At 38.4% G+C, this 13,465-nt stretch overlaps 1 long non-coding RNA gene across 1 annotated transcript in view; it reads right to left on the reverse strand.

The window, feature by feature from the left end:
• LOC147826918 (uncharacterized) overlaps window positions 1–10,862 on the reverse strand; it is a 362,407-nt gene extending 351,545 nt beyond the window's left edge. The window contains exons 1-2 of the long non-coding RNA XR_015453050.1: window positions 10,732–10,862; window positions 10,539–10,642 (exon numbers count right to left, since the gene is read on the reverse strand). This is a non-coding gene — a long non-coding RNA (uncharacterized LOC147826918). The remainder of the gene's footprint in view (window positions 1–10,538; window positions 10,643–10,731) is intronic.
• Window positions 10,863–13,465: the final 2,603 nt, after the last annotated feature.

The following is a 13,465-nucleotide window of genomic DNA, read 5'->3' on the forward strand; positions in this document are numbered from 1 at the left end:
CACTGAGGAGGAGCCTTCTGGGCTGCCATACCACAGCCTCCAGCACCAAAGAGGCAGCACACTGCCGCCCACCCCCACCCCCATTGAAATGAGAAGACATGTAAACAAGCCTCAAAACCAGGCTTCCAGGTCACCTAAAGCAACCCCAAAGAGAAAAAATATGGAAAAATCGGGTACTCAACCATCTGGACTCCCTGAACTGGCAACCAAAGAGGATCTTTGGTTGAAATGAAATCAGAAATAATTTCTCAGATAACAGCAGATATTGTGCCCATAGTGCAAGACATGATTAATAAATCTAGAGAGGACACAGATCAAAAAAATAGAGGAGTTGTGGAATACGATGGAATCCCAACACAGGAAACAAATGGAATCCATGAAACAGATGCAAACAGATTTCCAGGAAATTAAAAACTCCACTGAAAGGGGTTTTTTTGTATATTCTTTTCCACTGAAAGTTTATACAGCAGAATGAACCAATGTGAGGACAGAATTTCTGATACAGAAGATAAGATTGCAATTAGTAACCAGGAAAAGAAAAATTGCTTTAAAATTGTAAGGAATCACAAGAAATCAATCCAGCAGCTGTCAGACTATGAAAAGAAGAATAACATAAGACTGATCGGAGTAAATGAAGAAAAAGGAGAGAGTGCAGATGACATAAAAAAAACTGTTCACAGAAGTAATGGCAGAAAACTTCCCAAGCAGGAGAAAAGAACTTGACATACAGATAAGTGAGGTATATAGGACTCTAACTATCCATGATTTAAAAAAAAATCTATACATAAGCATATAATAGTTAAGGTTCCAGAAACCCAACAGAAGAACAAAATTCTACAAGCAATAAGAGAAAAGAAACAAATCACATACAAAGGAAAGGCTATCAGAATCACAGCAGACTTCTCAATGCAAAGCCTCTAGGCAAGAAGAGCTTGGAGTGATGTATTCCAAGCCCTAAAGGAAAACAGCCTCCAACCCAGATTGATGTACCCTGAAAAACTATCTTTCAAAATTGATGGAGAAATAAGATACTTTCATGATAAAGAGCACCTGAGGAACTTCATGAATACCAAACCAGCACTCCAAAAACTTTTAGAAAATGTCCTAGGAACAGACAACGAGGATCACAACCCCAGGAAGCACAGCAGAATGAATCCATCAGGAACAACAAGCAATTAAATGCAAAGGGGGAGAATCCAACAAAAAGAAAAAGTCATGACAATGATAAGCCAATATGAATCAGTTATAACCATCAAAGTTAATGGTCTCAATTCACCAATCAAAAGAAATAGACTCACAGAAATGGTCGAGAAACAAGGTCCAACAATATGCTGCATACAAGAAACACACTTAATTCAAAATGAAACTCACAGACTGAAAGTTAAAGGGTGGAAAACAATACTCCATGCAACAGGAGCCAAAAAAAAAGCAGGAGTAGCTATCCTCTTTGAGATCAGGTGGATTTCAAACCAACACTGATTAAGAGAGACACAGAAGGACACTACATCCTTGTAAAGGGAACGATCCAAAAGAAAGAGGTGACAGTCATAAATATCTATGCACCAAGTACTCTTAAAACAAATACTATATAAAACAAATAATAACAGACATGAAAAATCAAATAAGAACTAATACGATAGTAGTGGGGGACCTCAATACCCCACTGTCACAAATAGATCAACTAGACAAAAAATAAGCAACAAAATACTAAACTTAATCAAACTTTCGAACAAATGATCTTAACAGATAAGTTTACAGAGTGTTCCACCCCAAAAAATCAGAATACACATTCTTTTCAGCTGCACATGGGTCATTCTCCAAAATAGACCACATACTCACTCATAGAACATATTTAAGTAAGTGCAAAGGAATTGAAGTTATCCCCTGTATATTATCAGACCATAGTGTGATGAAATTGGAGATCAGTAACAAAAGAAATCACAAGAATTTCATAAACACATGGAAATTGAACAACACACTTCTGCATAACCAATGGGTCACAGAGGAAATTAAAGAAGAAATCAGACAGTTCCTATGATTAAATGACAATGACAATACAACATATCAGAATCTATGGGACACAAGGAAAGCAGTCTTACAAGGGAAATTCATAGCAGTGAATACTCATATTAGGAAAACAGAGCGAGCCCAATTAAACAACCTGATGCTGAACCTCAAGCATCTAGAAAAAGAAGAGCAGGACAAACACAAAGTTCATACAAGGGAGGAAATTATAAAGATCAGAGGAGAAATCAATGCAATGGAGACTAAGAGAACGATAAAAAAAATCAATGAAGGAAACAGTCAGTTCTTCAAAATAATAAAATTGACAAACCCTTAGCCAACCTTATCAGAAAAAGGAAAGAAAAGGCCCAAATCCATGCAATTAGGAATGAAAAGGATGAAATTACACAGACCCAGCAGAAATCCAGAGGATCATCAATACCTACTTCCAGAACCTATACACCAATAAGATGGAAAACACAGAAAAAATGGACAGATACCTGGATATGTATGAATTACCAAAGTTGAACAAAGAAGACTTAAACATTCTAAACAACCCAATATCAATCAAAGAAATTTAAAACATAATTACTAACTTACCAACTAAAAAAAGCCCGGGTCCTGATGGATTCACTGCTGAATTCTATAAGACATTTAGAGAGGAACTACTGCCACTACCAGTTAAACTCTTCAGTGGAATTGAAATGGAAGCAATACTCCTGAATTCATTCCTGGAAGCAAGCATCGCCTTGATCCCCAAAGCAGAGAAAGATCCAGCCAAAAAAAAGAACTATAGGCCAATCTCACTAATGAACATAGATGCAAAAATCCTTAATAAGATAATGGCAAACAGAATGCAGAACATCATCAAGAAGATCATACACCCTGACCAAGTGGGATTGATCCCAGGGATGCAGGTTCAACATATGCAAATCAATCAATGTAATACACTATATCAATAGAGTCAAGGACAAAGACCATATGATCATCTCAATAGATGCAGAAAAAGCATTTGACAAAATCCAACACTCATTTATGATAAAAACCCTACAAAAAATTGGAATAGACAGTCTCTACCTCAGTCTGATAAAAGCCATCTATAAAAAACCAACAGCCAGTATCAAACTAAGTGGTCAAAAACTGAAATCCTTCACACTAAAATCAGGAACAGGACAAGGATGTCCACTATCACCACTCCTGTTCAGTATAGTTCTGGAAACAGCCACAGCAATTAGACAAGAGAAAGAAATAAAAGGAATAAAGATAGGAAATGAAGAAGTCAAATTGTCATTATTTGCAGATGACTTGATATTCTATATAGAAGACCCCAAGAACTCCACCAAAAGTGTTCTAGACTCAATAACCAAATTCAGTAGAGTAGCTGGATACAAGGTCAACACACAAAAATCAATAGCTTTCCTCTACATGAACAACAGACTCACTGAGACAGAAATAGGGCAAATAATTCCTTTCACAATAGCATCCAAAAAACTGAAATACCTAGGAATCAACCTAACAAAAGAAATCAAAGACCTCTTCTCTGAAAACTATAGCACTCTGAAAAGAGAGATTGAAGATGATATCAGAAAATGGAAAGACATTCCCTGCTCCTGGGTAGGAAGGATCAACATTGTGAAAATGGTCATACTTCCAAAAGTGCTATATAGATTCAATGCAATCCCAATTGAAATCCCAGCAGCATACTTCATGGACCTTGAGAAAACAATCCAAAAATTCATTTGGAACAAGAAGAGACCCAGAATAGCAAAAGCAATTCTAGATAACAGAGACATGGCAGGGGGTATCGGAACCCCCAACTTGAAACTATACTACAAAGCTACTGTGATAAAAACAGCATGGTACTGGTAAAGAAACAGAGACCTGAGGACCAGTGGAACAGATTAGAAGATGCAGAAACAACTCCAGACACACTCAGCCACCTCATCTTCAACAAAGGAGCCAAATATCCTCACTGGAGGAAAGATAGCCTCTTTAATAAATGGTGCTGGAAAAAGTGGGTTTCAACTTGCCAAAGATTAAAACTAGACCTATATCTCTCACCATGCACTAAACTAAAATCGAAATGGATTAAAGATCTAAATATTAAAATAGAAACTCTGAACCAGCTGGAACAGAGGTTAGGTAGAACTCTTGAAGACATTGGTGTAGGAAAAGATTTTATGAACAAAACCTCAGTTGCCCATGAACTAGCACAAACAATCAACAAGTGGGATCTCTTCTTATTAAAAGGCTTCTGCACAGCAAGAGAAACCACCAACAGTGTGAAGATATAACCCACAATGTGGGAAAAAATTTTCACCTGCTGTTCCTCAGACAAAGGTTTGTCTGTTCCAGACAAAGGTCTACTATCTAGAATCTATAAAGAACTCAAAAAACTCAGACCTTACAAATTTAAAGACCCAGTCCAAAATAGGCATCTGAAATGAACAGACATTTCTCAGACAAAGAAGTAGAAATAGCAAATAAACATATAAAAAAATGTTCAACATCACTGGTCTTTCAAGAGATGCAAATGAAAACAACACTGAGATTCTACCTCATCCCATAAAGAATGGCTGCTAACATGTAATCAACCAATAACAAATGTTGGTGAGGCTGTGCGGAAAAAGGAACACTGCTCCACTGCTGGTGGGAGTGTAGACTGGTGCAACCACTGTGGAAATCAGTATGGAGATACCTCAAAGAACTAGGACTGGAAGTCTCATTTGACTCAGCTATTCCCTCCTGGGTATCCTCCCCAAAGAATTAGAAGAATCATACCACAGTGATATATGTGCACCCATGTTCATAGCAGCACAATTTGTAATAGCTAAAACTTGGAAGCAGCCCAGTTGCCCATCAACTGGAGACTGGATAAAGAAAATGTGTTTTTTTAATAAAATGGAGTATAGGGGCTGGGGATTTAGCTCAGTGGTTCCACTGCCTGCCACGCAAGCACATGGTCCTGAGTTTGATCCCCGGTACCTAAATAAATAAATAAATAAATAAATAAATAAATAAATAAATAAAATGGAGTACTAAACAGTCATAAAAAATGAGAAATTAGAGACATTTATAACTAAATGGATGCACATTGAGGCAATACTCTTAAGTGAAACAAATAAGACACACACATCTAAATACCAAATAATTTCTCTAGTGTAAGAAACTGAAAGTGTAAATAAGGACTGAAAGGTATAATAAATAATGTGAAATAGGAAGAAAAGGGGCAAAGGGGAAGGGGAAGTGGGAGGGATAGGGGAAAGGAAAGAAGGGAATGGAATTAATATGAGAAAATGAAAAAATAGAAACAAAGTCTGTAAATAGGGAGGGATGGAGGGGTTGAAGAGAGGGCAGGGGAATGGGGAAAAAATAAGAAACAAGAGAGATTAGGTAAAGGTGCAAATTTCCAATGATGAGTGTCATTATATTGTATACCTAAAATGTACCAATAAAATTAATTTTTTAAAAAGTGCAACTAGAATTTTGTTGGGATTGCCTTGACTTTATAGGTTAATTTAGAGGAAATTAACATAATTTATATACTCAAGTACATAAAAATTAGTCCAGGCTTTCTTATAGCTTTTTAAATTTTTAATAATTCCTTTATAGAGGTTATGTCTATATTTGTTAGTCCCTATATAGTTTATAGATTCATTACTATCATGAATATTATTTTGTTTTTAAATATATTTTTAATCTGTTTTTGCTGGTGCTGAGAAATTTAATGATTTGTAAGTTGATCTTACATCTTGCAACCATGCTTAACTCTAATAGTTGGGTCTGTTTTTTCTGTGAAGTTGATTGTATTATCATCTTTATCTAATAACAGTTTTATCCCTTTCCCTCTAATCCACACATGTTTCTTTTCTTTATTTATAGTGTTGGCTAGGAAGTCCAGCATTGTATTAACAATAGTGAGTGATAATGGGGATCCTTGTCTTATTACTGATCTTAATAGAATGTGTTTCTCTACTAACTATAATTTGTGCTTCTGCTTTTTCAACATAATGAAATAATTTTATTAAATGCCTTTCTACAGTTACTGAAATAATTGTTACTTTTTTCTTTTTTAGCCTAGTGTGAAAAATTATACTATTATGTTGAAACGTTCTTTTACTTCTGAATAAGACTACTAAGTGACATAAATACTTTTAATACTAACACTTGATAAGCTATTGCAGTTTTATTTAGGATTTTTGTGTCTGTGACTATAAGCAGAACAAGTCAATAATTCTTTCTTTTCTTCATCCAACTCTAGAGTAAAGATTATGTTCACCTCAAAAATGAGAGGGGTAGTTAGTTTTAATTTTTCTCTTCTATTTTGAGGTAGCTAGAATTTAACTGTAAACCTGTCAGGGCCAGGTGCTTTTTTTTCCTCTGGAGTAAAATCTGAGAGTGTTAAGTGTTAAGTGTTTGTTCATTTATTCAAGTTTTCTGTTTCTTCCTTTTACCAATATAGGAAATTCACAGTATTCTCTAAATAATTTCATTTGTGTAAGCTTTCCAAATTTAGTAGGATAAAGTTATTCAAATTTTAGTTATCACTTTTATATTTCTGTCTATAGTGTTTCTCCCTGTTCAATATGTATTTTGTTTATTAAATATTTTTCCTGATTAATCTTTCCTAATGCATATTTTCATTAACTATTAAATATTAACAGGATGATTCCTATTTGTATTTTCAAAAAGAAAAACAACTTTTTGGTTGTCAGCCTTCTCTACTTTTGTAGTTATTTGTTCTCCATTGATTCCTATCCCCTTATATTTATTATTTCTTTCCTTCTTATTTATTTCAACTGCTGTGTTGCTCTTTTCCAACTCCTTGAGTAAAATTCTTAACTCATTTGATGCTGACCTTTTTTGTTTCCTGAAAAATAGATTTAAAGCAAGACATTTTCCTCTGACAATTATTTTAGTTATGACATACTTATTTGGATAGAGAGCATAATATTATTATTATTATTTGTTATTTTTTAATTTTGCTTATATTGTTTTGAATGTAATAAGTAAACTTCTCTTTCAACTAGTTTCTTAGTAATATTGTTTAGTTTGCAAACAGGATTTTTCCAGGTAACTTTTAGCTCTATAGTATTACGGTCACAGAGCATATTGTGCATAATTATCATTCCTTGGAATTTATTAAGGCTTCATCTGCAGCATGTAGATGGTCAGTTTTTACAAATGTTTCCTGTGTGCACTAGACCCACTAAGCTGGTTAGGGCAGAGTACTACGTGAACCTCACAGAGTCTTTCTGAGAAGGGATGGGTTCCAGAAGAATTTGAATTCAATCTGGACCTGATCTCCACCCTAAAGATAGAGAATAACATCACATGGGGTTGAATAGGATTAAATAAAATGAGATACGTAAGAGTGATTTGTAAATCATGAAGTGCAATATGGATATTATTCTGCAAACCTCCAATTCTTCATCTGCTGTTGGTCCATCATATAAATCTCATCTTCAGCCTCTTGGCAAACAACTTTGCCTTCTACTCTATGGAGTCAACAGAATCCACATGAAAGGAACTCTACCAGCTTCCCACCAAGTCACCAAGTTGATGGGTATTCCACATCCACTTATTTTTGCAACCCCGCTACTGTTTCCATGGAAAACCTCTGTTCCCTATCCAGGGCCAACCCTGCCTTGGATAACTAGCTTCCATTCCTTCCTGCCTCCTCCAGAATCTACCTTTATCAGTAACCCATCCAGCCTTCTTTGTCTCTCTTTGTAGCTCTCAGCCTTTTTCGTCTCTACTCAATCCTTTCATCCTAATCTGTCCATGTTGTCCTCTCTTCCAATCCCCAGACCCACACTTCCTTTTAGCTCCTTCCACTCTGACTTCTTTCCTTCACAAAGTAGTCTGCACTTGCTTTATCTGCCTTCTCATCTCCCATCACTCTCAGCCTCTTCCAGTCCAATCCCCACTCCCATGTTTCTGTCAAATCTGACTTTGCCAAAGTCTGTGTTATCAGATTCAAACTTTCCCCTCCCTTGATCTGTCAGCAGCCTTTGATAGAGTGGCCAACTGCTCCCTCCTTCGAAAGATGATCTCCTTTCTTGACTTGAATGAATGAACCACGTGGCCCTCTGGTCTGGCTAAAGAGCTCTTATCTGCATACCTATAGTCCTGGGCTTAGGATGGCTTGACTTACAATTTTCTGACTTGACAATTGTGTGAAATTGATGCACATTCAATAGAATCTACACCTTAAATTTTGAATTTCAATCTTCTCCTGGGCTAGTAATATGCATTGCAATCCTCTCATGATGCTGGCCGCAGCTGTGAGCCACAGCTCCAATTCAGCCACGTGATCTGGGCATCATCAGTGACACCTCTACTGCATTCCTAAGCGATGATGCTCAGCGTGTTAAGTATAATAAATGTATTTGGGATTATGATGTTTTTCAATTCACATGGGGTTTATCAAAAACACCTCATTTTAAGCCAACAACATAACATAACATCTGTTATCTAAGGCCTCTTGCAGAAATTGTCAAAATGTCCATCCTTCTAAGCTACAGGACAGAGATAGGTTTTCCACATACAAGAAATGGCCCCCCACAACATAATGTGACTCAATTACCAGAGGCCTGCCATTTCTAACAAGGTAGGCTGCAGACCATGGAGACTGCCCAAACCTCTTCTCCTGAGTAAGAAACAGGAATAATCCTCGGCCTAGAGGGCCTGCCAACCAGGACCTTACCCACCTCCCTGTCCTGGAGACCATCTCTCAGTTCTATGCTCTTCTATACAAAAGAGAAGCCAGAGGCCTGACGCCATGACCCTTTGGGCCACCAGTTAAGTGCACCCTCTTATAGACTCCTGACCCATAGGATACTGGGGAATTTGTCTCATTTTTCTCATTCATACCCCAGCAAGGAGCACAACTGAACAAGCAATTACAGACTGCCTACTGTACCTTCTTTGTACAAAGCAGCACAAGCCATAAGAGAAGAAGGGACTTTGAGTAGGAATTGAGGGGCGGGGTCCCCGCTTCAGCACTGAGCCACTCTGAAAGGTGTGGAGGGAAGGGACTCCAAGTGACAGCAGTGCTGAGGTCCCACCAGAAACCTGGAGCTCTACCCCCCTCTGCTGTTCCTTTACAGACTAAACAGAGATCTGCCCTAGCAACATAAGAGAGAGCAGAAGAAGGGCAGATCAATAGGAGGGGAAGAGCAAAGAAACCAGGAACAATTAATAAACAACAGTGACATCAAAGCTGTTCATACACGAGAGGCCTAATTATGACAACTAGTGTCTGTAGTTTGTCATACAGCATTTACACAGGGCCTATCTCACTGGATTCCCAACAGCTCCAAAAAGTAGATTATCCCTACTTTACAGATGTGAAAACTGCATCCCAAAAGACTATGAAATTCCCTACCTTACACAGCTGACAAGTGACAGAAGTAGAACCCAAAATCCTGACCTCTGACTCCAACACTGTCCTCTTTCCCCTAAAGCTCATGCCTTCTGGAAACAGCACACTATAGGATAGATGAAGAGGAGAGGGATTCTAGGTACTTTTCCTATCTCTGCAAACCCTCATCCCTCTGGCCACACTCCTCCTCTGCACCCACTCATCCACAGGAAACTGCAGGTTCACAGAAGGTCACCTGATTGGCTTCCTAAAGAATATGCTAAGCTAATTGTGGTGGCACACACCTGTAATCCCAGCACTTGGGAGGCTGAGGCAGGAGGATCACAAGTTCAAGGCCAACCTGGGCAATTTAGCAAGGGTCTGTCTAAAAGAAGAAGGAGAAGGAGAAAAGGAACATACCATGGTTATTTGCACAGAGTTATGGCAGAGCATCTACCACCAGCATCTTCAGGCATAGAGAGAAGATGAGACTTGTATCATCCTCATCCTTTCCTGGCTCAGATCCTTACCTTTAGGCACCAATCTCGGTGCCCTGTCAGATACAAGGGAAGATCTCAAGGCCCTTACGATGACTTGACAGCATGATGTGTTTATCACAACAACAACAATAATAAAGAGCAATAATGATACCACCAAACACTTCCTGAGTGCTTGCTATTCACTGCCACCATTCTATGAGCTTTTGATAGCTTAGAATGGTATTGGCTCCTCAGGACTATCTAATGGAGAGGTTCTAATCTGATACCATGAATGTCTTCCAACATCTGGATTGGGAGAAAACCTTCAGAGGGAAAAAAAGGTTGATGTGGACCTCTAAGAAGAAAAAAAACAGATGAGGTGCCCAGGGCCGCATATAAGAGAAATGTTGGGAGCGAATATAAGATTGGATATGACCGGTTTACACAGGGAAGGGGAGAAACTGAGGATGCAGCACTTGTCTACCATGAACCTTGGGTTCCAGCACCTCCAAAAAGAAAAAGGAAAAGGAAAAGAAGAGATCAGAAGCAACCTGAATGGCCTCATGCATGTCACCACCACTGATGGCCTGTCTGTGAGGGAAAGGATTAGTGGCAAAGGAGACCAGAGTTAATTTGAAAATACATAATAAAACCATTAAAAATGTGTCCAATAATCTGATTTTTCTGACCTCAGATGTATGGGACAAATTTTCCACTCTTAGAGTAGCTCCTTCTGATTATTGCCGAGTGAGCATGAGGATGTAGGCTCTTGAAGCTTGGAGATGGGCCTCTCCTGCAAAGAAAAAGTCAGGCAAAAGTGAGCCCATGTTGGCCTCCAGGCTAGGAAGGGAAATGCACTCGGGAAACCTTGCCAATACACACCAGCATCTGACTCCCTCTGCGGCCACACAGCCTGTGTCCCTCCTTGACACGACTGCCTCTCACTAAACACAGCATCCAGATCTTCCTGGGGGACTGAAACATGGAGGAACAATGACAAAACCAAAGAGAACCTGTCTCCCCAAAGTTAAAGATTATTATCATTGCTCAGGGCAAAGGTCGTACATTTGGCCAAATTCCATCCAGGTTTTGGAGTCCTCCACTTTTAAGGTATCCTGCTTCAGAAGCACAACTTTAACTGGCACTAGGCTTTAAAATATATATATACTATATATGTGTATAACATATATAAATGCAATGATTTTACCACTAAACTATATAAGACAGAAACCACAAAATTGAAGTTCTGTCTTTCAAAGCGTTTTATGTACTCCTCTAACTAAAAACAGCTTCACAATAAAAAGATCTGGTTTTACAAGTGAGCCTGACCAAAAATAGTAACTATGGCCTCGAGGACGAATATCTCATTGCTATATAAAGGATTTACTGCATATAAATGTCTAAGCATAATAATCTGATTTATAACCTACCCCTTGCCAGGGCTCTGTGGCACCCTAGAGTTACAATGCCCCAATTAAAGCATCCTAGAAGCCTAATAGAGTCACCCCAGAAGAAATTATTCTGCAAAACCCAGACTACCCCACCAAAAACCTCTGGTTCCATGGCAAGGGGGTGGTGGCAAAGGGGAGTTTCGGATGGAAAGAGAGCATTTAGTGTCTAATCCCAACCTCAAAGCCTGCCACAGTACATACGAGTGAGGAGTAACCCCAAAGTAAAGACGCATCATGAGGAGGGGTATCTGAGTGTCCATCTCAGGCCTTCCTAATAAATTTGGTATTTGCTTATTACAAAAGAATACTTCTGGGCTCTAAAACTTGATACATCCAAAGGAAAGCTTGCACTGGAAAGCAAGAAGAAAGAATGCTTCTGCTCCAAAGAACTATTTGGGCATGGAATTTGGAAACCTTCTCCAGTCAACCCCAAGTTACTATGTTTTTGTAGGATCTCAGCCACTTACAGGTGTATGTGTTGGCAGGGGAGGGTGTCTCGTCTGTCCTATCACAATAGAAAATTACCACCAAACAGTAAGACACTTGTTAAAATGTACTCTCCAGGGCAGGCATGATGGCACCTGCCTATAATCCCAGCACTCGGGAAGCTGAGACAGGAGGATTGCCATGAGTTTGAGGCCAGCCTGTGCTACACAGTGAGTTCAAGGTCAGCCTGAACTGCATAGTGAGACCTTGTCTCAGAAACAAAAAAGTACTCTCCATTCCTAAACAAAGGAAATTTCCAACAGACCTAGAAATTTGGTAAATTAAATGCTTTCAGAGTCAGCTCAAAGCTGTTCTTAGAGAAGAGTGAAGACTGCACCCTGAGTGTATGAGTTAGGAAGGGGTTAACGCAGCAATGGAGAAAAGAAAACTAGTTCTGTGTCCCCTCATCCTTTCACTCATTCCCTTAAACTTATTAATGTTAATGCTCAAAGTACTGTTAGCAAGACAGGAAGAGAGTAAATTGCAATTGTTTTCTTCTATTTTTTTTCCATGCTGGGGTTCAAACTGAGGGCCTCACACATGCTAATCAAGTGTTCTACCACAGAGCTGTCTCTCTGGCCCCTAAACTGGTACATTTTTAAATACAAAGAAGCAAATAAAAAATAAATTGTAATATTAGTCCTTGAAGTAATTACCACTGCCATTTTAGTGTTTCCTGTCACCATTTTTCCTATGTGCATATTTAGATACAAATTCTAAAACAATTTAGAGCACACTTTCTATATAATTATGTAATCTGGCTTTTCCTTTTATACTACATTATAATTATCTCTCTAGATCTTTAAAAGATTCTTGATAAATATTAAGATGTCTCAATTTTAAAATTAAAATTATATATAATCAGAAAAAATTAAGGATCAATTTGGAATTTGCTTAGAAAATTATTATGTTTCTTAATAGAGTGGAAGAAAAAATGTGAGATATAATCCCTTCGCTCAAACAACTGAGTTCACAGATGAATCTGTATACATAGTTAAAACATCTGTACAGATGGAGATTTGTACATAGAGAGGAGCAGGCTGTGGACCTCAGTGGTAAAGCAAAGCACATGCTTAGCATGCTCAAGGCCCTGGGTTCAATCCCCTGCTCCAAAAGAAAAAAAAGAATCTGTACCTTTGGACAGTATGACCAGTAGGACAAAGGAAGGGAAGAAAAATTCTGGTCCCAGTCATCAGCACCTCTTTAATGAGGAAAGCAGGGAAACAGCCTTGGGAAGTAATACAAGCACTTTTGTCCATAAACAGAGCAAGAACAATACACTGGATGATTGTGGGCATCAAGAGGTTCACTTCCTCAGAACAAAGCTTCTCTGCACACCAATAGCTAACTTTTACTGTTGAGGATGTATCTCCTGATTACCTATTCTCTATCCCTCTTACAAAGCACATGGCCTTGGGAGTGTGGCACTTAACCGAGGATGCGCTTTTCCAGGCTCCTGTCCTGATGAGACATCACAGGTCAGTCTCAGTACTTCTGCTGCATGAGATAACCTCTGAATACTCAGCACAACACTTAACTACTACCCAATGAGCAAAACTTGGATATGTATAAAAAACTATTTGCCATCCCTTATTAAAGTGATAGTAATAAATTTATCCTTGAGTAAGAGGCAGGAGTCTTATAAATTTACCACCTCTATTATCTCATTTGAACAGGCG

This window comes from Heterocephalus glaber, unplaced genomic scaffold (assembly GCF_053883595.1).
Source record: "Heterocephalus glaber isolate CG9 unplaced genomic scaffold, H.glaber_assembly_v1.0 deba00001457, whole genome shotgun sequence".
NCBI lineage: Eukaryota > Metazoa > Chordata > Mammalia > Rodentia > Bathyergidae > Heterocephalus > Heterocephalus glaber.